Below are 21,770 nucleotides of genomic sequence, written 5' to 3'. Positions count from 1 at the left end.
TGCTATAGGATGTGAAGTTTCAACCAGTATTGCCTATTGACCAATAGTCTTCTGCATTCTGAAGCATTTTAGTTCAATATTAATAAGAGTCTGATTAATTTTGAGTCTTGAACTGTTAACTGTCAAGAGTTGGCTTTCTAAATATATGTTGGTTATTCCCTGGCAAAAGCCAAGGATAGCTCAGACGGTAGAGCATTAGACTTTTAATCTGAGGGTCCAGGGTTCAAGTCCCTGTTTGGGTGAAGGTCAGACAGTTTGTTGCAGACGTCCCCTAATCACTTGTTGTCCTCTTTCCATTATTTGAGGGGGCTGTTCATCCTCTGCTGCTCACATCCAGAAAAGAAAACAGCATCTGACATACTGGCAGGAGTAGTCATGGCCGAGAGGTTAAGGCGATGGACTTGAAATCCATTGGGGTCTCCCCGCGCAGGTTCGAATCCTGCTGACTACGTGGCTCCTTGTCACTTTGTCTGGTTGCGACAGGAGTTGTGACATCCAGGATCTTTATACAAGCTGCTTTTAGTTTTTTCTAACACGGAAATTGGGCTCTTTTCAATCCTGAAGTGGGCATCGTTTCAAAAGGCCCAGATCATCTGTGATTTTGGCCATTCTATTCAGGCTGTCGGAGCAATGGCTTTGGCATCCCCCGACAACTTCACGGCCTTCACGTTGTGCAGCTCAAGAGTCGCCGCATTATATTTTATGGAAAATCTTGGATATTAGTGTTTTGAAATGTTGCATTCGTTCTCTCTTAGAAAAGTCAAACAGAAACCTACTCATTATGTCCCAATTGCTCGTTTGTCTAAACCACCTTAGAGTTAGCAACATGCCATGATAAAAAAAATAAAAAAAACTCCACTCTTTCAATGTCAGTGTTCCTAGCTTTGGCAGGAGCAGCCTATCTCTCTCGTCCCTTTATAAATTGTGGTCTTCATCCTTTAATGCCACAAACTTTAAGCTGACAAAGCATGAACACTTTAAGGAGAAAGTGCTGTTATATCCCTAGGGTGGCTGTTCCCCGTCAAAAGCCCGACTAGCTCAAATGGTAGAGCATCAGACTTTAAATCTGAGGGTCCAGGGATCAAGACCCTGTCCGGGCGAAGGTTTGTTGCAGACCTTCCCTAATCTCTTACTGTGCTCTTCCCAGCCTTTGAGGGAGGTGGTCTTCCTCTTCAAGATAAGATGTGGCAGGGTTATTTCACAGCATTTGGTGTTGTTTTGCCTGCTGTTACTAGGGACTTTAAGAAACAGCTGCTGATGGAACGGCAACGGCAGCCGGAAGTAAGCGTTAACTGCCGTAGCTAAAGAGCGCAAAAATCACTAAGCAACAGTAAAGAGGGTAAGAGGGTAAACCCCTATGTAAGAGCAACTTACATAGGGGTAATTTAATCATCAGACAAAATACAAAAAAAGGAAGTGATTTCAAAAAGCAAGAGAAGGGTTGCTTTTGGCATTTAATGATACAATGATACATGCCCGCAGCATCCCCAGTCCAAATCCGGATCATGGCAGTCTTTTCGTGTAGGCGAAGACGTCGTTGAACTCCTTTTTGCCAACACAATACTTTTGCCGGGTTGATCCTCTGCTGCTCACATCCACATTGATGGTTGGCCCCGGTGTTCTCTGATGCTCAAATCCAGAAATCAAAATAGCATGTGACTCACTGGCAGGAGTAGTCGTGGCCGAGAGGTTAAGGCGATGGACTCGAAATCCATTGGGGTCTCCCCGCGCAGGTTCGAACCCTGCCGACTACGTGGCTCCTTGTCGCTTTGTCTGTTTGCGACAGGAATTGTGACATCCAGGAGCTTTGTACGAGCTGATTTTTTCTCTAACACGGAAAATTGGGCAACCCACATCTCTTTTCAAGCCTGAAGTGAGCAGGTTTTTGTGTAGGTGAAGACGTCGTTAGTTTATAAATAAGTGTTTTGGCACACCTGTCCGAGTGGCGCTACGAATTCTTCGGAAATCTGATTTTATTTCGGCATGTTAAATTAGCGTTCGACAAACGCGAACAAACTTTTATTTATGTACACTCACAATAACAATTAAATGTTGTACTTTTGTCAAATAAAGCAAACAAACAGGGTGCGCTTTCTGCCGTCTCGGTCTCCGTCACAGAAATGAACCAAAACTCTATAGGCTACTTGCCTCGGTCACGATAAGAAATATGTCTATAGAAAGCTTGAGTGAACAAATATTATCTGATTATGCAATCCATATGAAACCATCCAATATTAAATTGGCAATGATATAACCATGGCTGTGTATTCCCCCTATTTTCACTACAGTGGCTGGAAACATTGTTTTCATTCATAATTACTTGCATGGATTCACATCGCAAATCAATCAGCAATTGAAAAATTCAGATTCAAATTCTAGACATGCCCCTGTGTCTCTTGATGTTCAATGCAGATTTATGCCAGTCTCCAGTAGAGATCCATTTCCTGGAGAGTTTAGGTGTAGGAGTTTAGCCATAATTACAACTTGTAACTTGTGGTAGAACTCCGACTTGTACCACGTGATCGCTGTACCACCTGACCACTGCAGATTCATATGCCGTTGATAGTGTTGCCATAAAAAACAACCAATCATCTCCTAATTACGGTAATTATTACGACATCCAACCCTAATCAAACACACCTGAACAAGCTAATCAAGGTCTTCAAGATTAGGCTATATTAGAAAGCTACAGGCAAGTGATTTTCATTAGGGTTGGAGTTACCCAGGCCCCCAATTGGATCTTTAAAAACGCATTTTCAAAAAGTGTTTTAAACTCTTTTGATAGCGTTTGTTGTGGGACTCAGCTGATGTTTTGATGCAGCAACAGGGGTTTTTCTTTGTAGTTTTGTGGTACTTGCTGTCTGCCCCTCCTGACTCACTAATTCAGTGCATCTTCCAGCAGAGTTGATTTTGAGATTGCAGGTCGAGAGGATGACAGCTCAAGTGTACTGCTCGTTTAGTGCTGTTTTATTGTGTCTGTCTGCTTGTTTGAGCACAACAGACGCTGGAGTCCTAGGTGAGAAGTTCTCTTAGCTTCATTACGCAGCCCGAAGAAGTGCATAAATAAAGTGCCTTACAAAATTTGATTTCAGACACATCTGCTTACAAAAATACAGTACCGACGTCAAGTGGAAGTTCATCTTTGTATGTTGGTTTAGTTTTAATAATAAGCAAAGTATAAATATGCAAGCTCTCATAAGTTTATGCATTTTTCATTGTACAAGTAAAACCCATATAATCACTAATAGGCATTTTTGTTTACTGTAAAACAAGAACATTAGTGTTATAAAATGGCTACAAAATTGTTACCGGACTGTATCAATCCTGAGTTTAAACTTTTGCCTACATTTTTTTTTATTTTAAGAAATGCATAAGCCTACAATATAACATGGGGAGTTAATTATAAGTGATAACTCTGCATTTTACATATATAGTGGGTTTCTAAATTTGTTTTCTGTTGAGTAGCTTCTTAAAATGCTTAAAGAAAAGAGGGTGGTCATGGGGATGGCATCATTTTTGAAGATGTACACCAGTAAATTTGTATACAACATATTAACCGATGTCCATGCTTTCTATCAGCATTGCACTATTACTCACTCTACTACAGTAGGGTAGGTTGTAACTGCACTCTCAGTCTTTGAAACCGATTGATGCAGTTTAGTGAAAAATGGTAGATTTCTAAGCTACTTGAATTGAAGCAGATAAATGTGTGAATATTATTATAAAGTTTGAGACTCATTGCAAAACCCCTGACTTGCAAATGCTGAAGCAAACTATTACAGCACTTCCTGGTCTCCCCTAATGATCCTCTTGAATCCTCTTCTGTAGTGCCTGGTCAGTGTCCGGCGACGCTGACGGTCGTGCCCTCCCGACGAGGATGCACTTCTGATAGAGACTGCTCTGGAGGACACAAATGCTGTAAATTTCCCTGTGGGCCCGCTTGTGTGCCGCCTGTTTTCAGTGAGTTTTAATTATTGATGCATGCTATACGTCTTCCAGAAAAAAACCCTGAAAAAATGTTTTCACTCAGGAATTGCTAGTAAGTTTCACAAATAATTGCAAAGAAACCGCAAGTAACACATTGAACTAAATGTGGTTTCTCTGTCATGTGTCTCTATAACAGCAAAGGCAGGGGAGTGTCCAAGCACAGATTTTGGAGCAGGAATGTGTGCAGAGTTGTGTTCCTATGACAGTGACTGTCCGAACAATGAGAAATGCTGCTGCAATGGATGTGGACATCAGTGTATGGATCCATTTGCAGGTATTTATGTTATTATATTAGTGTTTGGGTCAGCTTCTTCACTTCAGTTTGTCTTGTTTTATAACTAATCGTTATCAATGTAAAAGAAATTCACCCAATAGCATGGTTTAAAGCACAGGATGGCTTTACAAAATGAATTCATACGATTAATTGATACGATCATGATTAATAGTTAAGAGGAGTAAAACTTGGTATTTGGGTTTTGTGCTGTTTCTGAGACTGAATGCCTCTTAACGGACTGAATAAATCGGACTATCTGTATCCATCCAGGAAAGCCTGCAGCCGAACCTCCAGGAAAGCCTCCAAGAAAGCCTGCAGCCGAACCTCCAAAGCCTCCAGGAAAGCCTGCAGCCGAACCTCCAGGAAAGCCTTCAGGAAAGCCTGCAGCCGAACCTCCAAAGCCTCCAGGAAAGCCTGCAGCCGAACCTCCAGGAAAGCCTCCAGGAAAGCCTCCAGGAAAGCCTCCAGGAAAGCCTGCAGCTGAGCCTCCAGTGAAGCCTTCCGCCGAACTGCCGGAGCCTTCTACCGAAGAGCCGGAGCCTTCTGACGAACTACCGGAGCCTTCTGCTGAACTGCCGGAGCCTTCTACCGAACCTCCTGAGCCGGAGCCTTCAGACGAACTGCCAGTGAACCCTGCAGCCAAACCCCCGAAGCCTCCAGGAAAGCCTGCAGCCGAACCTCCGAAGCCTCCAGGAAAGCCTGCAGCCGAACCTCCGAAGCCTCCAGGAAAGCCTGCAGCCGAACCTCCGAAGCCTCCAGGAAAGCCTGCAGCCAAGCCTCCAGGAAAGCCTTCAGCCGAACCTCCAAAGCCTCCAGGAAAGCCTGCAGCTGAACCTCCAGGAAAGCCTGCAGCCAAACCTCCAAAGCCTCCAGGAAAGCCTTCAGCCGAACTACCTGAGCCAGAGCCTTCTACCGAACTACCGGAGCCTTCTACAGAACTGCCGGAGCCTTCTACCGAACCTCTTGAGCCAGAGCCTTCAGACGAACTGCCAGTGGAACCCCCGAAGCCTCCTGTGAAGCCTGCAGCCAAACCCCCGAAGCCTCCAATGAAGCCTGCAGTCGAACCCCCGAAGCCTCCAATGAAGCCTGCAGCCGAACCCCCGAAGCCTCCTGTGAAGCCTGCAGCCCAACCTCCCAAGCCTCCAATGAAGCCTGCAGCCGAACCGCCCAAGCCTGCAGCCGAACCGCCAAAGCCAGCTTACCCTTATGGCCAATGTCCTGGCCATAAGTAATGTGGCTATGCATGCAGTTAACTGTGCTGATTTAACCATTGGATGTATGGTGTGTTTTCCCTGTTTATCACCAAATAAATCTCACACTTGTAAGACCACTTCCTCTTTTTTTTTTTTTTTTTTTTTTGTAAGTGGGAAAACAAGGAATTAGATTTTTGTATTCCAGTGTTAGTTTGGCTGTTTTCTCGCATAGTGGCTCATTGGAATCAATGCATGAGATCCCACCCTCCAAAGCAACGCCTTCAAAACGCTTGAACACACAGCGGAGTCTGTAAAGTGTCACGAGATGAAAGACTGCACTAAATTGCCTCATGTCTAAAATGCATAACATTACAACTTGCAGTGCTCTAGTTGTACCACCTGACTGATGCAGATTCATTTCGGCGTTGTAGTGTTGACATGGAAACGTCTGAATCCAAATGCAATGATTGGACGAAGAATTCTGTTATTGATTGCTATAGGATGTGAAGTTTCAACCAGTATTGCCTATTGACCAATAGTCTTCTGCATTCTGAAGCATTTTAGTTCAATATTAATAAGAGTCTGATTAATTTTGAGTCTTGAACTGTTAACTGTCAAGAGTTGGCTTTCTAAATATATGTTGGTTATTCCCTGGCAAAAGCCAAGGATAGCTCAGACGGTAGAGCATTAGACTTTTAATCTGAGGGTCCAGGGTTCAAGTCCCTGTTTGGGTGAAGGTCAGACAGTTTGTTGCAGACGTCCCCTAATCACTTGTTGTCCTCTTTCCATTATTTGAGGGGGCTGTTCATCCTCTGCTGCTCACATCCAGAAAAGAAAACAGCATCTGACATACTGGCAGGAGTAGTCATGGCCGAGAGGTTAAGGCGATGGACTTGAAATCCATTGGGGTCTCCCCGCGCAGGTTCGAATCCTGCTGACTACGTGGCTCCTTGTCACTTTGTCTGGTTGCGACAGGAGTTGTGACATCCAGGATCTTTATACAAGCTGCTTTTAGTTTTTTCTAACACGGAAATTGGGCTCTTTTCAATCCTGAAGTGGGCATCGTTTCAAAAGGCCCAGATCATCTGTGATTTTGGCCATTCTATTCAGGCTGTCGGAGCAATGGCTTTGGCATCCCCCGACAACTTCACGGCCTTCACGTTGTGCAGCTCAAGAGTCGCCGCATTATATTTTATGGAAAATCTTGGATATTAGTGTTTTGAAATGTTGCATTCGTTCTCTCTTAGAAAAGTCAAACAGAAACCTACTCATTATGTCCCAATTGCTCGTTTGTCTAAACCACCTTAGAGTTAGCAACATGCCATGATAAAAAAAATAAAAAAAACTCCACTCTTTCAATGTCAGTGTTCCTAGCTTTGGCAGGAGCAGCCTATCTCTCTCGTCCCTTTATAAATTGTGGTCTTCATCCTTTAATGCCACAAACTTTAAGCTGACAAAGCATGAACACTTTAAGGAGAAAGTGCTGTTATATCCCTAGGGTGGCTGTTCCCCGTCAAAAGCCCGACTAGCTCAAATGGTAGAGCATCAGACTTTAAATCTGAGGGTCCAGGGATCAAGACCCTGTCCGGGCGAAGGTTTGTTGCAGACCTTCCCTAATCTCTTACTGTGCTCTTCCCAGCCTTTGAGGGAGGTGGTCTTCCTCTTCAAGATAAGATGTGGCAGGGTTATTTCACAGCATTTGGTGTTGTTTTGCCTGCTGTTACTAGGGACTTTAAGAAACAGCTGCTGATGGAACGGCAACGGCAGCCGGAAGTAAGCGTTAACTGCCGTAGCTAAAGAGCGCAAAAATCACTAAGCAACAGTAAAGAGGGTAAGAGGGTAAACCCCTATGTAAGAGCAACTTACATAGGGGTAATTTAATCATCAGACAAAATACAAAAAAAGGAAGTGATTTCAAAAAGCAAGAGAAGGGTTGCTTTTGGCATTTAATGATACAATGATACATGCCCGCAGCATCCCCAGTCCAAATCCGGATCATGGCAGTCTTTTCGTGTAGGCGAAGACGTCGTTGAACTCCTTTTTGCCAACACAATACTTTTGCCGGGTTGATCCTCTGCTGCTCACATCCACATTGATGGTTGGCCCCGGTGTTCTCTGATGCTCAAATCCAGAAATCAAAATAGCATGTGACTCACTGGCAGGAGTAGTCGTGGCCGAGAGGTTAAGGCGATGGACTCGAAATCCATTGGGGTCTCCCCGCGCAGGTTCGAACCCTGCCGACTACGTGGCTCCTTGTCGCTTTGTCTGTTTGCGACAGGAATTGTGACATCCAGGAGCTTTGTACGAGCTGATTTTTTCTCTAACACGGAAAATTGTGCAACCCACATCTCTTTTCAAGCCTGAAGTGAGCAGGTTTTTGTGTAGGTGAAGACGTCGTTAGTTTATAAATAAGTGTTTTGGCACACCTGTCCGAGTGGCGCTACGAATTCTTCGGAAATCTGATTTTATTTCGGCATGTTAAATTAGCGTTCGACAAACGCGAACAAACTTTTATTTATGTACACTCACAATAACAATTAAATGTTGTACTTTTGTCAAATAAAGCAAACAAACAGGGTGCGCTTTCTGCCGTCTCGGTCTCCGTCACAGAAATGAACCAAAACTCTATAGGCTACTTGCCTCGGTCACGATAAGAAATATGTCTATAGAAAGCTTGAGTGAACAAATATTATCTGATTATGCAATCCATATGAAACCATCCAATATTAAATTGGCAATGATATAACCATGGCTGTGTATTCCCCCTATTTTCACTACAGTGGCTGGAAACATTGTTTTCATTCATAATTACTTGCATGGATTCACATCGCAAATCAATCAGCAATTGAAAAATTCAGATTCAAATTCTAGACATGCCCCTGTGTCTCTTGATGTTCAATGCAGATTTATGCCAGTCTCCAGTAGAGATCCATTTCCTGGAGAGTTTAGGTGTAGGAGTTTAGCCATAATTACAACTTGTAACTTGTGGTAGAACTCCGACTTGTACCACGTGATCGCTGTACCACCTGACCACTGCAGATTCATATGCCGTTGATAGTGTTGCCATAAAAAACAACCAATCATCTCCTAATTACGGTAATTATTACGACATCCAACCCTAATCAAACACACCTGAACAAGCTAATCAAGGTCTTCAAGATTAGGCTATATTAGAAAGCTACAGGCAAGTGATTTTCATTAGGGTTGGAGTTACCCAGGCCCCCAATTGGATCTTTAAAAACGCATTTTCAAAAAGTGTTTTAAACTCTTTTGATAGCGTTTGTTGTGGGACTCAGCTGATGTTTTGATGCAGCAACAGGGGTTTTTCTTTGTAGTTTTGTGGTACTTGCTGTCTGCCCCTCCTGACTCACTAATTCAGTGCATCTTCCAGCAGAGTTGATTTTGAGATTGCAGGTCGAGAGGATGACAGCTCAAGTGTACTGCTCGTTTAGTGCTGTTTTATTGTGTCTGTCTGCTTGTTTGAGCACAACAGACGCTGGAGTCCTAGGTGAGAAGTTCTCTTAGCTTCATTACGCAGCCCGAAGAAGTGCATAAATAAAGTGCCTTACAAAATTTGATTTCAGACACATCTGCTTACAAAAATACAGTACCGACGTCAAGTGGAAGTTCATCTTTGTATGTTGGTTTAGTTTTAATAATAAGCAAAGTATAAATATGCAAGCTCTCATAAGTTTATGCATTTTTCATTGTACAAGTAAAACCCATATAATCACTAATAGGCATTTTTGTTTACTGTAAAACAAGAACATTAGTGTTATAAAATGGCTACAAAATTGTTACCGGACTGTATCAATCCTGAGTTTAAACTTTTGCCTACATTTTTTTTTATTTTAAGAAATGCATAAGCCTACAATATAACATGGGGAGTTAATTATAAGTGATAACTCTGCATTTTACATATATAGTGGGTTTCTAAATTTGTTTTCTGTTGAGTAGCTTCTTAAAATGCTTAAAGAAAAGAGGGTGGTCATGGGGATGGCATCATTTTTGAAGATGTACACCAGTAAATTTGTATACAACATATTAACCGATGTCCATGCTTTCTATCAGCATTGCACTATTACTCACTCTACTACAGTAGGGTAGGTTGTAACTGCACTCTCAGTCTTTGAAACCGATTGATGCAGTTTAGTGAAAAATGGTAGATTTCTAAGCTACTTGAATTGAAGCAGATAAATGTGTGAATATTATTATAAAGTTTGAGACTCATTGCAAAACCCCTGACTTGCAAATGCTGAAGCAAACTATTACAGCACTTCCTGGTCTCCCCTAATGATCCTCTTGAATCCTCTTCTGTAGTGCCTGGTCAGTGTCCGGCGACGCTGACGGTCGTGCCCTCCCGACGAGGATGCACTTCTGATAGAGACTGCTCTGGAGGACACAAATGCTGTAAATTTCCCTGTGGGCCCGCTTGTGTGCCGCCTGTTTTCAGTGAGTTTTAATTATTGATGCATGCTATACGTCTTCCAGAAAAAACCCCTGAAAAAATGTTTTCACTCAGGAATTGCTAGTAAGTTTCACAAATAATTGCAAAGAAACCGCAAGTAACACATTGAACTAAATGTGGTTTCTCTGTCATGTGTCTCTATAACAGCAAAGGCAGGGGAGTGTCCAAGCACAGATTTTGGAGCAGGAATGTGTGCAGAGTTGTGTTCCTATGACAGTGACTGTCCGAACAATGAGAAATGCTGCTGCAATGGATGTGGACATCAGTGTATGGATCCATTTGCAGGTATTTATGTTATTATATTAGTGTTTGGGTCAGCTTCTTCACTTCAGTTTGTCTTGTTTTATAACTAATCGTTATCAATGTAAAAGAAATTCACCCAATAGCATGGTTTAAAGCACAGGATGGCTTTACAAAATGAATTCATACGATTAATTGATACGATCATGATTAATAGTTAAGAGGAGTAAAACTTGGTATTTGGGTTTTGTGCTGTTTCTGAGACTGAATGCCTCTTAACGGACTGAATAAATCGGACTATCTGTATCCATCCAGGAAAGCCTGCAGCCGAACCTCCAGGAAAGCCTCCAAGAAAGCCTGCAGCCGAACCTCCAAAGCCTCCAGGAAAGCCTGCAGCCGAACCTCCAGGAAAGCCTTCAGGAAAGCCTGCAGCCGAACCTCCAAAGCCTCCAGGAAAGCCTGCAGCCGAACCTCCAGGAAAGCCTCCAGGAAAGCCTCCAGGAAAGCCTCCAGGAAAGCCTGCAGCTGAGCCTCCAGTGAAGCCTTCCGCCGAACTGCCGGAGCCTTCTACCGAAGAGCCGGAGCCTTCTGACGAACTACCGGAGCCTTCTGCTGAACTGCCGGAGCCTTCTACCGAACCTCCTGAGCCGGAGCCTTCAGACGAACTGCCAGTGAACCCTGCAGCCAAACCCCCGAAGCCTCCAGGAAAGCCTGCAGCCGAACCTCCGAAGCCTCCAGGAAAGCCTGCAGCCGAACCTCCGAAGCCTCCAGGAAAGCCTGCAGCCAAGCCTCCAGGAAAGCCTTCAGCCGAACCTCCAAAGCCTCCAGGAAAGCCTGCAGCTGAACCTCCAGGAAAGCCTGCAGCCAAACCTCCAAAGCCTCCAGGAAAGCCTTCAGCCGAACTACCTGAGCCAGAGCCTTCTACCGAACTACCGGAGCCTTCTACAGAACTGCCGGAGCCTTCTACCGAACCTCTTGAGCCAGAGCCTTCAGACGAACTGCCAGTGGAACCCCCGAAGCCTCCTGTGAAGCCTGCAGCCAAACCCCCGAAGCCTCCAATGAAGCCTGCAGTCGAACCCCCGAAGCCTCCAATGAAGCCTGCAGCCGAACCCCCGAAGCCTCCTGTGAAGCCTGCAGCCCAACCTCCCAAGCCTCCAATGAAGCCTGCAGCCGAACCGCCCAAGCCTGCAGCCGAACCGCCAAAGCCAGCTTACCCTTATGGCCAATGTCCTGGCCATAAGTAATGTGGCTATGCATGCAGTTAACTGTGCTGATTTAACCATTGGATGTATGGTGTGTTTTCCCTGTTTATCACCAAATAAATCTCACACTTGTAAGACCACTTCCTCTTTTTTTTTTTTTTTTTTTTTTTTGTAAGTGGGAAAACAAGGAATTAGATTTTTGTATTCCAGTGTTAGTTTGGCTGTTTTCTCGCATAGTGGCTCATTGGAATCAATGCATGAGATCCCACCCTCCAAAGCAACGCCTTCAAAACGCTTGAACACACAGCGGAGTCTGTAAAGTGTCACGAGATGAAAGACTGCACTAAATTGCCTCATGTCTAAAATGCATAACATTACAACTTGCAGTGCTCTAGTTGTACCACCTGACTGATGCAGATTCATTTCGGCGTTGTAGTGTTGACATGGAAACGTCTGAATCCAAATGCAATGATTGGACGAAGAATTCTGTTATTGATTGCTATAGGATGTGAAGTTTCAACCAGTATTGCCTATTGACCAATAGTCTTCTGCATTCTGAAGCATTTTAGTTCAATATTAATAAGAGTCTGATTAATTTTGAGTCTTGAACTGTTAACTGTCAAGAGTTGGCTTTCTAAATATATGTTGGTTATTCCCTGGCAAAAGCCAAGGATAGCTCAGACGGTAGAGCATTAGACTTTTAATCTGAGGGTCCAGGGTTCAAGTCCCTGTTTGGGTGAAGGTCAGACAGTTTGTTGCAGACGTCCCCTAATCACTTGTTGTCCTCTTTCCATTATTTGAGGGGGCTGTTCATCCTCTGCTGCTCACATCCAGAAAAGAAAACAGCATCTGACATACTGGCAGGAGTAGTCATGGCCGAGAGGTTAAGGCGATGGACTTGAAATCCATTGGGGTCTCCCCGCGCAGGTTCGAATCCTGCTGACTACGTGGCTCCTTGTCACTTTGTCTGGTTGCGACAGGAGTTGTGACATCCAGGATCTTTATACAAGCTGCTTTTAGTTTTTTCTAACACGGAAATTGGGCTCTTTTCAATCCTGAAGTGGGCATCGTTTCAAAAGGCCCAGATCATCTGTGATTTTGGCCATTCTATTCAGGCTGTCGGAGCAATGGCTTTGGCATCCCCCGACAACTTCACGGCCTTCACGTTGTGCAGCTCAAGAGTCGCCGCATTATATTTTATGGAAAATCTTGGATATTAGTGTTTTGAAATGTTGCATTCGTTCTCTCTTAGAAAAGTCAAACAGAAACCTACTCATTATGTCCCAATTGCTCGTTTGTCTAAACCACCTTAGAGTTAGCAACATGCCATGATAAAAAAAATAAAAAAAACTCCACTCTTTCAATGTCAGTGTTCCTAGCTTTGGCAGGAGCAGCCTATCTCTCTCGTCCCTTTATAAATTGTGGTCTTCATCCTTTAATGCCACAAACTTTAAGCTGACAAAGCATGAACACTTTAAGGAGAAAGTGCTGTTATATCCCTAGGGTGGCTGTTCCCCGTCAAAAGCCCGACTAGCTCAAATGGTAGAGCATCAGACTTTAAATCTGAGGGTCCAGGGATCAAGACCCTGTCCGGGCGAAGGTTTGTTGCAGACCTTCCCTAATCTCTTACTGTGCTCTTCCCAGCCTTTGAGGGAGGTGGTCTTCCTCTTCAAGATAAGATGTGGCAGGGTTATTTCACAGCATTTGGTGTTGTTTTGCCTGCTGTTACTAGGGACTTTAAGAAACAGCTGCTGATGGAACGGCAACGGCAGCCGGAAGTAAGCGTTAACTGCCGTAGCTAAAGAGCGCAAAAATCACTAAGCAACAGTAAAGAGGGTAAGAGGGTAAACCCCTATGTAAGAGCAACTTACATATGGGGTAATTTAATCATCAGACAAAATACAAAAAAAGGATGTGATTTCAAAAAGCAAGAGAAGGGTTGCTTTTGGCATTTAATGATACAATGATACATGCCCGCAGCATCCCCAGTCCAAATCCGGATCATGGCAGTCTTTTCGTGTAGGCGAAGACGTCGTTGAACTCCTTTTTGCCAACACAATACTTTTGCCGGGTTGATCCTCTGCTGCTCACATCCACATTGATGGTTGGCCCCGGTGTTCTCTGATGCTCAAATCCAGAAATCAAAATAGCATGTGACTCACTGGCAGGAGTAGTCGTGGCCGAGAGGTTAAGGCGATGGACTCGAAATCCATTGGGGTCTCCCCGCGCAGGTTCGAACCCTGCCGACTACGTGGCTCCTCTTCGCTTTGTCTGTTTGCGACAGGAATTGTGACATCCAGGAGCTTTGTACGAGCTGATTTTTTCTCTAACACGGAAAATTGTGCAACCCACATCTCTTTTCAAGCCTGAAGTGAGCAGGTTTTTGTGTAGGTGAAGACGTCGTTAGTTTATAAATAAGTGTTTTGGCACACCTGTCCGAGTGGCGCTACGAATTCTTCGGAAATCTGATTTTATTTCGGGCATGTTAAATTAGCGTTCGACAAACGCGAACAAACTTTTATTTATGTACACTCACAATAACAATTAAATGTTGTACTTTTGTCAAATAAAGCAAACAAACAGGGTGCGCTTTCTGCCGTCTCGGTCTCCGTCACAGAAATGAACCAAAACTCTATAGGCTACTTGCCTCGGTCACGATAAGAAATATGTCTATAGAAAGCTTGAGTGAACAAATATTATCTGATTATGCAATCCATATGAAACCATCCAATATTAAATTGGCAATGATATAACCATGGCTGTGTATTCCCCCTATTTTCACTACAGTGGCTGGAAACATTGTTTTCATTCATAATTACTTGCATGGATTCACATCGCAAATCAATCAGCAATTGAAAAATTCAGATTCAAATTCTAGACATGCCCCTGTGTCTCTTGATGTTCAATGCAGATTTATGCCAGTCTCCAGTAGAGATCCATTTCCTGGAGAGTTTAGGTGTAGGAGTTTAGCCATAATTACAACTTGTAACTTGTGGTAGAACTCCGACTTGTACCACGTGATCGCTGTACCACCTGACCACTGCAGATTCATATGCCGTTGATAGTGTTGCCATAAAAAACAACCAATCATCTCCTAATTACGGTAATTATTACGACATCCAACCCTAATCAAACACACCTGAACAAGCTAATCAAGGTCTTCAAGATTAGGCTATATTAGAAAGCTACAGGCAAGTGATTTTCATTAGGGTTGGAGTTACCCAGGCCCCCAATTGGATCTTTAAAAACGCATTTTCAAAAAGTGTTTTAAACTCTTTTGATAGCGTTTGTTGTGGGACTCAGCTGATGTTTTGATGCAGCAACAGGGGTTTTTCTTTGTAGTTTTGTGGTACTTGCTGTCTGCCCCTCCTGACTCACTAATTCAGTGCATCTTCCAGCAGAGTTGATTTTGAGATTGCAGGTCGAGAGGATGACAGCTCAAGTGTACTGCTCGTTTAGTGCTGTTTTATTGTGTCTGTCTGCTTGTTTGAGCACAACAGACGCTGGAGTCCTAGGTGAGAAGTTCTCTTAGCTTCATTACGCAGCCCGAAGAAGTGCATAAATAAAGTGCCTTACAAAATTTGATTTCAGACACATCTGCTTACAAAAATACAGTACCGACGTCAAGTGGAAGTTCATCTTTGTATGTTGGTTTAGTTTTAATAATAAGCAAAGTATAAATATGCAAGCTCTCATAAGTTTATGCATTTTTCATTGTACAAGTAAAACCCATATAATCACTAATAGGCATTTTTGTTTACTGTAAAACAAGAACATTAGTGTTATAAAATGGCTACAAAATTGTTACCGGACTGTATCAATCCTGAGTTTAAACTTTTGCCTACATTTTTTTTTATTTTAAGAAATGCATAAGCCTACAATATAACATGGGGAGTTAATTATAAGTGATAACTCTGCATTTTACATATATAGTGGGTTTCTAAATTTGTTTTCTGTTGAGTAGCTTCTTAAAATGCTTAAAGAAAAGAGGGTGGTCATGGGGATGGCATCATTTTTGAAGATGTACACCAGTAAATTTGTATACAACATATTAACCGATGTCCATGCTTTCTATCAGCATTGCACTATTACTCACTCTACTACAGTAGGGTAGGTTGTAACTGCACTCTCAGTCTTTGAAACCGATTGATGCAGTTTAGTGAAAAATGGTAGATTTCTAAGCTACTTGAATTGAAGCAGATAAATGTGTGAATATTATTATAAAGTTTGAGACTCATTGCAAAACCCCTGACTTGCAAATGCTGAAGCAAACTATTACAGCACTTCCTGGTCTCCCCTAATGATCCTCTTGAATCCTCTTCTGTAGTGCCTGGTCAGTGTCCGGCGACGCTGACGGTCGTGCCCTCCCGACGAGGATGCACTTCTGATAGAGACTGCTCTGGAGGACACAAATGCTGTAAATTTCCCTGTGGGCCCGCTTGTGTGCCGCCTGTTTTCAGTGAGTTTTAATTATTGATGCATGCTATACGTCTTCCAGAAAAAAACCCTGAAAAAATGTTTTCACTCAGGAATTGCTAGTAAGTTTCACAAATAATTGCAAAGAAACCGCAAGTAACACATTGAACTAAATGTGGTTTCTCTGTCATGTGTCTCTATAACAGCAAAGGCAGGGGAGTGTCCAAGCACAGATTTTGGAGCAGGAATGTGTGCAGAGTTGTGTTCCTATGACAGTGACTGTCCGAACAATGAGAAATGCTGCTGCAATGGATGTGGACATCAGTGTATGGATCCATTTGCAGGTATTTATGTTATTATATTAGTGTTTGGGTCAGCTTCTTCACTTCAGTTTGTCTTGTTTTATAACTAATCGTTATCAATGTAAAAGAAATTCACCCAATAGCATGGTTTAAAGCACAGGATGGCTTTACAAAATGAATTCATACGATTAATTGATACGATCATGATTAATAGTTAAGAGGAGTAAAACTTGGTATTTGGGTTTTGTGCTGTTTCTGAGACTGAATGCCTCTTAACGGACTGAATAAATCGGACTATCTGTATCCATCCAGGAAAGCCTGCAGCCGAACCTCCAGGAAAGCCTCCAAGAAAGCCTGCAGCCGAACCTCCAAAGCCTCCAGGAAAGCCTGCAGCCGAACCTCCAGGAAAGCCTTCAGGAAAGCCTGCAGCCGAACCTCCAAAGCCTCCAGGAAAGCCTGCAGCCGAACCTCCAGGAAAGCCTCCAGGAAAGCCTGCAGCTGAGCCTCCAGTGAAGCCTTCCGCCGAACTGCCGGAGCCTTCTACCGAAGAGCCGGAGCCTTCTGACGAACTACCGGAGCCTTCTGCTGAACTGCCGGAGCCTTCTACCGAACCTCCTGAGCCGGAGCCTTCAGACGAACTGCCAGTGAACCCTGCAGCCAAACCCCCGAAGCCTCCAGGAAAGCCTGCAGCCGAACCTCCGAAGCCTCCAGGAAAGCCTGCAGCCGAACCTCCGAAGCCTCCAGGAAAGCCTGCAGCCGAACCTCCGAAGCCTCCAGGAAAGCCTGCAGCCAAGCCTCCAGGAAAGCCTTCAGCCGAACCTCCAAAGCCTCCAGGAAAGCCTGCAGCTGAACCTCCAGGAAAGCCTGCAGCCAAACCTCCAAAGCCTCCAGGAAAGCCTTCAGCCGAACTACCTGAGCCAGAGCCTTCTACCGAACTACCGGAGCCTTCTACAGAACTGCCGGAGCCTTCTACCGAACCTCTTGAGCCAGAGCCTTCAGACGAACTGCCAGTGGAACCCCCGAAGCCTCCTGTGAAGCCTGCAGCCAAACCCCCGAAGCCTCCAATGAAGCCTGCAGTCGAACCCCCGAAGCCTCCAATGAAGCCTGCAGCCGAACCCCCGAAGCCTCCTGTGAAGCCTGCAGCCCAACCTCCCAAGCCTCCAATGAAGCCTGCAGCCGAACCGCCCAAGCCTGCAGCCGAACCGCCAAAGCCAGCTTACCCTTATGGCCAATGTCCTGGCCATAAGTAATGTGGCTATGCATGCAGTTAACTGTGCTGATTTAACCATTGGATGTATGGTGTGTTTTCCCTGTTTATCACCAAATAAATCTCACACTTGTAAGACCACTTCCTCTTTTTTTTTTTTTTTTTTTTTTGTAAGTGGGAAAACAAGGAATTAGATTTTTGTATTCCAGTGTTAGTTTGGCTGTTTTCTCGCATAGTGGCTCATTGGAATCAATGCATGAGATCCCACCCTCCAAAGCAACGCCTTCAAAACGCTTGAACACACAGCGGAGTCTGTAAAGTGTCACGAGACGAAAGACTGCACTAAATTGCCTCATGTCTAAAATGCATAACATTACAACTTGCAGTGCTCTAGTTGTACCACCTGACTGATGCAGATTCATTTCGGCGTTGTAGTGTTGACATGGAAACGTCTGAATCCAAATGCAATGATTGGACGAAGAATTCTGTTATTGATTGCTATAGGATGTGAAGTTTCAACCAGTATTGCCTATTGACCAATAGTCTTCTGCATTCTGAAGCATTTTAGTTCAATATTAATAAGAGTCTGATTAATTTTGAGTCTTGAACTGTTAACTGTCAAGAGTTGGCTTTCTAAATATATGTTGGTTATTCCCTGGCAAAAGCCAAGGATAGCTCAGACGGTAGAGCATTAGACTTTTAATCTGAGGGTCCAGGGTTCAAGTCCCTGTTTGGGTGAAGGTCAGACAGTTTGTTGCAGACGTCCCCTAATCACTTGTTGTCCTCTTTCCATTATTTGAGGGGGCTGTTCATCCTCTGCTGCTCACATCCAGAAAAGAAAACAGCATCTGACATACTGGCAGGAGTAGTCATGGCCGAGAGGTTAAGGCGATGGACTTGAAATCCATTGGGGTCTCCCCGCGCAGGTTCGAATCCTGCTGACTACGTGGCTCCTTGTCACTTTGTCTGGTTGCGACAGGAGTTGTGACATCCAGGATCTTTATACAAGCTGCTTTTAGTTTTTTCTAACACGGAAATTGGGCTCTTTTCAATCCTGAAGTGGGCATCGTTTCAAAAGGCCCAGATCATCTGTGATTTTGGCCATTCTATTCAGGCTGTCGGAGCAATGGCTTTGGCATCCCCCGACAACTTCACGGCCTTCACGTTGTGCAGCTCAAGAGTCGCCGCATTATATTTTATGGAAAATCTTGGATATTAGTGTTTTGAAATGTTGCATTCGTTCTCTCTTAGAAAAGTCAAACAGAAACCTACTCATTATGTCCCAATTGCTCGTTTGTCTAAACCACCTTAGAGTTAGCAACATGCCATGATAAAAAAAACAAAAAAAACTCCACTCTTTCAATGTCAGTGTTCCTAGCTTTGGCAGGAGCAGCCTATCTCTCTCGTCCCTTTATAAATTGTGGTCTTCATCCTTTAATGCCACAAACTTTAAGCTGACAAAGCATGAACACTTTAAGGAGAAAGTGCTGTTATATCCCTAGGGTGGCTGTTCCCCGTCAAAAGCCCGACTAGCTCAAATGGTAGAGCATCAGACTTTAAATCTGAGGGTCCAGGGATCAAGACCCTGTCCGGGCGAAGGTTTGTTGCAGACCTTCCCTAATCTCTTACTGTGCTCTTCCCAGCCTTTGAGGGAGGTGGTCTTCCTCTTCAAGATAAGATGTGGCAGGGTTATTTCACAGCATTTGGTGTTGTTTTGCCTGCTGTTACTAGGGACTTTAAGAAACAGCTGCTGATGGAACGGCAACGGCAGCCGGAAGTAAGCGTTAACTGCCGTAGCTAAAGAGCGCAAAAATCACTAAGCAACAGTAAAGAGGGTAAGAGGGTAAACCCCTATGTAAGAGCAACTTACATATGGGGTAATTTAATCATCAGACAAAATACAAAAAAAGGATGTGATTTCAAAAAGCAAGAGAAGGGTTGCTTTTGGCATTTAATGATACAATGATACATGCCCGCAGCATCCCCAGTCCAAATCCGGATCATGGCAGTCTTTTCGTGTAGGCGAAGACGTCGTTGAACTCCTTTTTGCCAACACAATACTTTTGCCGGGTTGATCCTCTGCTGCTCACATCCACATTGATGGTTGGCCCCGGTGTTCTCTGATGCTCAAATCCAGAAATCAAAATAGCATGTGACTCACTGGCAGGAGTAGTCGTGGCCGAGAGGTTAAGGCGATGGACTCGAAATCCATTGGGGTCTCCCCGCGCAGGTTCGAACCCTGCCGACTACGTGGCTCCTCTTCGCTTTGTCTGTTTGCGACAGGAATTGTGACATCCAGGAGCTTTGTACGAGCTGATTTTTTCTCTAACACGGAAAATTGGGCAACCCACATCTCTTTTCAAGCCTGAAGTGAGCAGGTTTTTGTGTAGGTGAAGACGTCGTTAGTTTATAAATAAGTGTTTTGGCACACCTGTCCGAGTGGCGCTACGAATTCTTCGGAAATCTGATTTTATTTCGGGCATGTTAAATTAGCGTTCGACAAACGCGAACAAACTTTTATTTATGTACACTCACAATAACAATTAAATGTTGTACTTTTGTCAAATAAAGCAAACAAACAGGGTGCGCTTTCTGCCGTCTCGGTCTCCGTCACAGAAATGAACCAAAACTCTATAGGCTACTTGCCTCGGTCACGATAAGAAATATGTCTATAGAAAGCTTGAGTGAACAAATATTATCTGATTATGCAATCCATATGAAACCATCCAATATTAAATTGGCAATGATATAACCATGGCTGTGTATTCCCCCTATTTTCACTACAGTGGCTGGAAACATTGTTTTCATTCATAATTACTTGCATGGATTCAGTGGCGGTTCTAGAGGGGGGGCCGGGGGGGCCGGGGGGGCCAGTGCCCCCGTGTCACCAAGCTTGGCCCCCCCTCTGGCCCCCCTAAATTTGGAATCGTAAAATCACACCAAACAACTGCGCATTTTATCAGTTGCGGTGCCTTCATCTATAGGCTACACTGCAGCACGACGTATATTCACATCAAATGTTAACGCAGAGGAACGGGACACTGCAGTTCACAAAAGTTCATTATTTGCATGTGCTTTAAAGCCTTGCCGGTTAAACATGTCATTCGCTGCTGATGCGCTGTTCAAACATGCGCTTTACTGAGCGCGTACACTCGACGCGCACATGCACTAAAAGCCTGTTACTGGACTAAGTTATCTTTTGAGTCTTATATTGCGCTAATACTGTCAAATACAGACAATGTTTACATAAACAAAGTTGGTTATGTCTAAAGTGAAAGCAAACAGAGAAAATTAATTAAAATCTGCTTGTCATATGCGTGTATATTAGACGCGTCGCGTGCAGTTCTTAAAGAGACAGTAGCCCTAATAATAAACATGCTGCCGCTTGTCCTTAAAGAGATAGTTCACCCAAAACCAAACAGTTGCTGGTCCCCATTGACTTCCATACATAGTAGGAAAAAAATATACTATGGAAGTCACAGGGGTACATCAACTGTTTGGTTACTCACATTCTTTCAAATAACGTTTATTTTCAACAGAAGAAAGAAACTTATTCAGGTTTAAAACAACTTAAGAGAGTAAATTATGAATTTTTGGGGGGAGAACTATCCCTTTAATGTTAATAAAACAACAAAACACACAGAGGAAATCATTCACTGCTCTTGACTGAGAACTTTAAGTCTGTTGTGTTTTATTTTCATATGTGTTCATTTAATTACTTTCTTCAATTCTACTGTTAAATACACCTATAGCTGAAAAAATAAAGCACTGTTTATTTCATTTGTATATTAAGTTGTGTATGTGTAATATGTATCTCTGTTCTTAATTTTTATAACAAAGAAAATAGTGACAAAGATTTTTATTTTCGCCACTTTGGCCTAAATGTCTGCCATTCTTTTTTATTTTATATTTTGTTACCTAGGCTATATTTTGTTACCTAGCCTATAAGGCTTTGCTTTTAAAATAGGGACATTAGTTTGGCTGTAATGCTCAATCACATGCAAAATAGTAAAACCAACATGAAATAAGAATCGTGATAAAATCGTGATTTTCCTGAAAAAAAATAAAAAAATTGTGATATGATATTATTGCCATATCGCCCACCCCAGGTGTAAAAAAGTGCCTAGATGTGCTTAGATGCTAAAAATGTGTTATTATTGATCATTAGGCTATATCACACTACAATTAAACATAATGAAACATTCATTTGAATTGAAATTGTTTTATTAGCTTAGCTAATATAATTTATTAGCTTTTTCTAGAGATTGCAGTCATGCATGACATGGTGAAAAATTATTTGAAATAATACTGAAAATAGGTTAAGATGAATGTTAAAGGTGTGCCCCCTAAAAGCACAAGTGGCCCCTGCCTGGCCCCCCCAGTTACTGTGGTCTAGAACCGCCACTGCATGGATTCACATCGCAAATCAATCAGCAATTGAAAAATTCAGATTCAAATTCTAGACATGCCCCTGTGTCTCT

This window comes from Leuciscus leuciscus (assembly GCF_965113295.1).
Source record: "Leuciscus leuciscus genome assembly, chromosome: 7".
Classification (NCBI taxonomy): domain Eukaryota; kingdom Metazoa; phylum Chordata; class Actinopteri; order Cypriniformes; family Leuciscidae; genus Leuciscus; species Leuciscus leuciscus.
The sequence above is the reverse complement of the archived record's forward strand: the minus strand, read 5'-3'. Positions refer to the sequence as shown.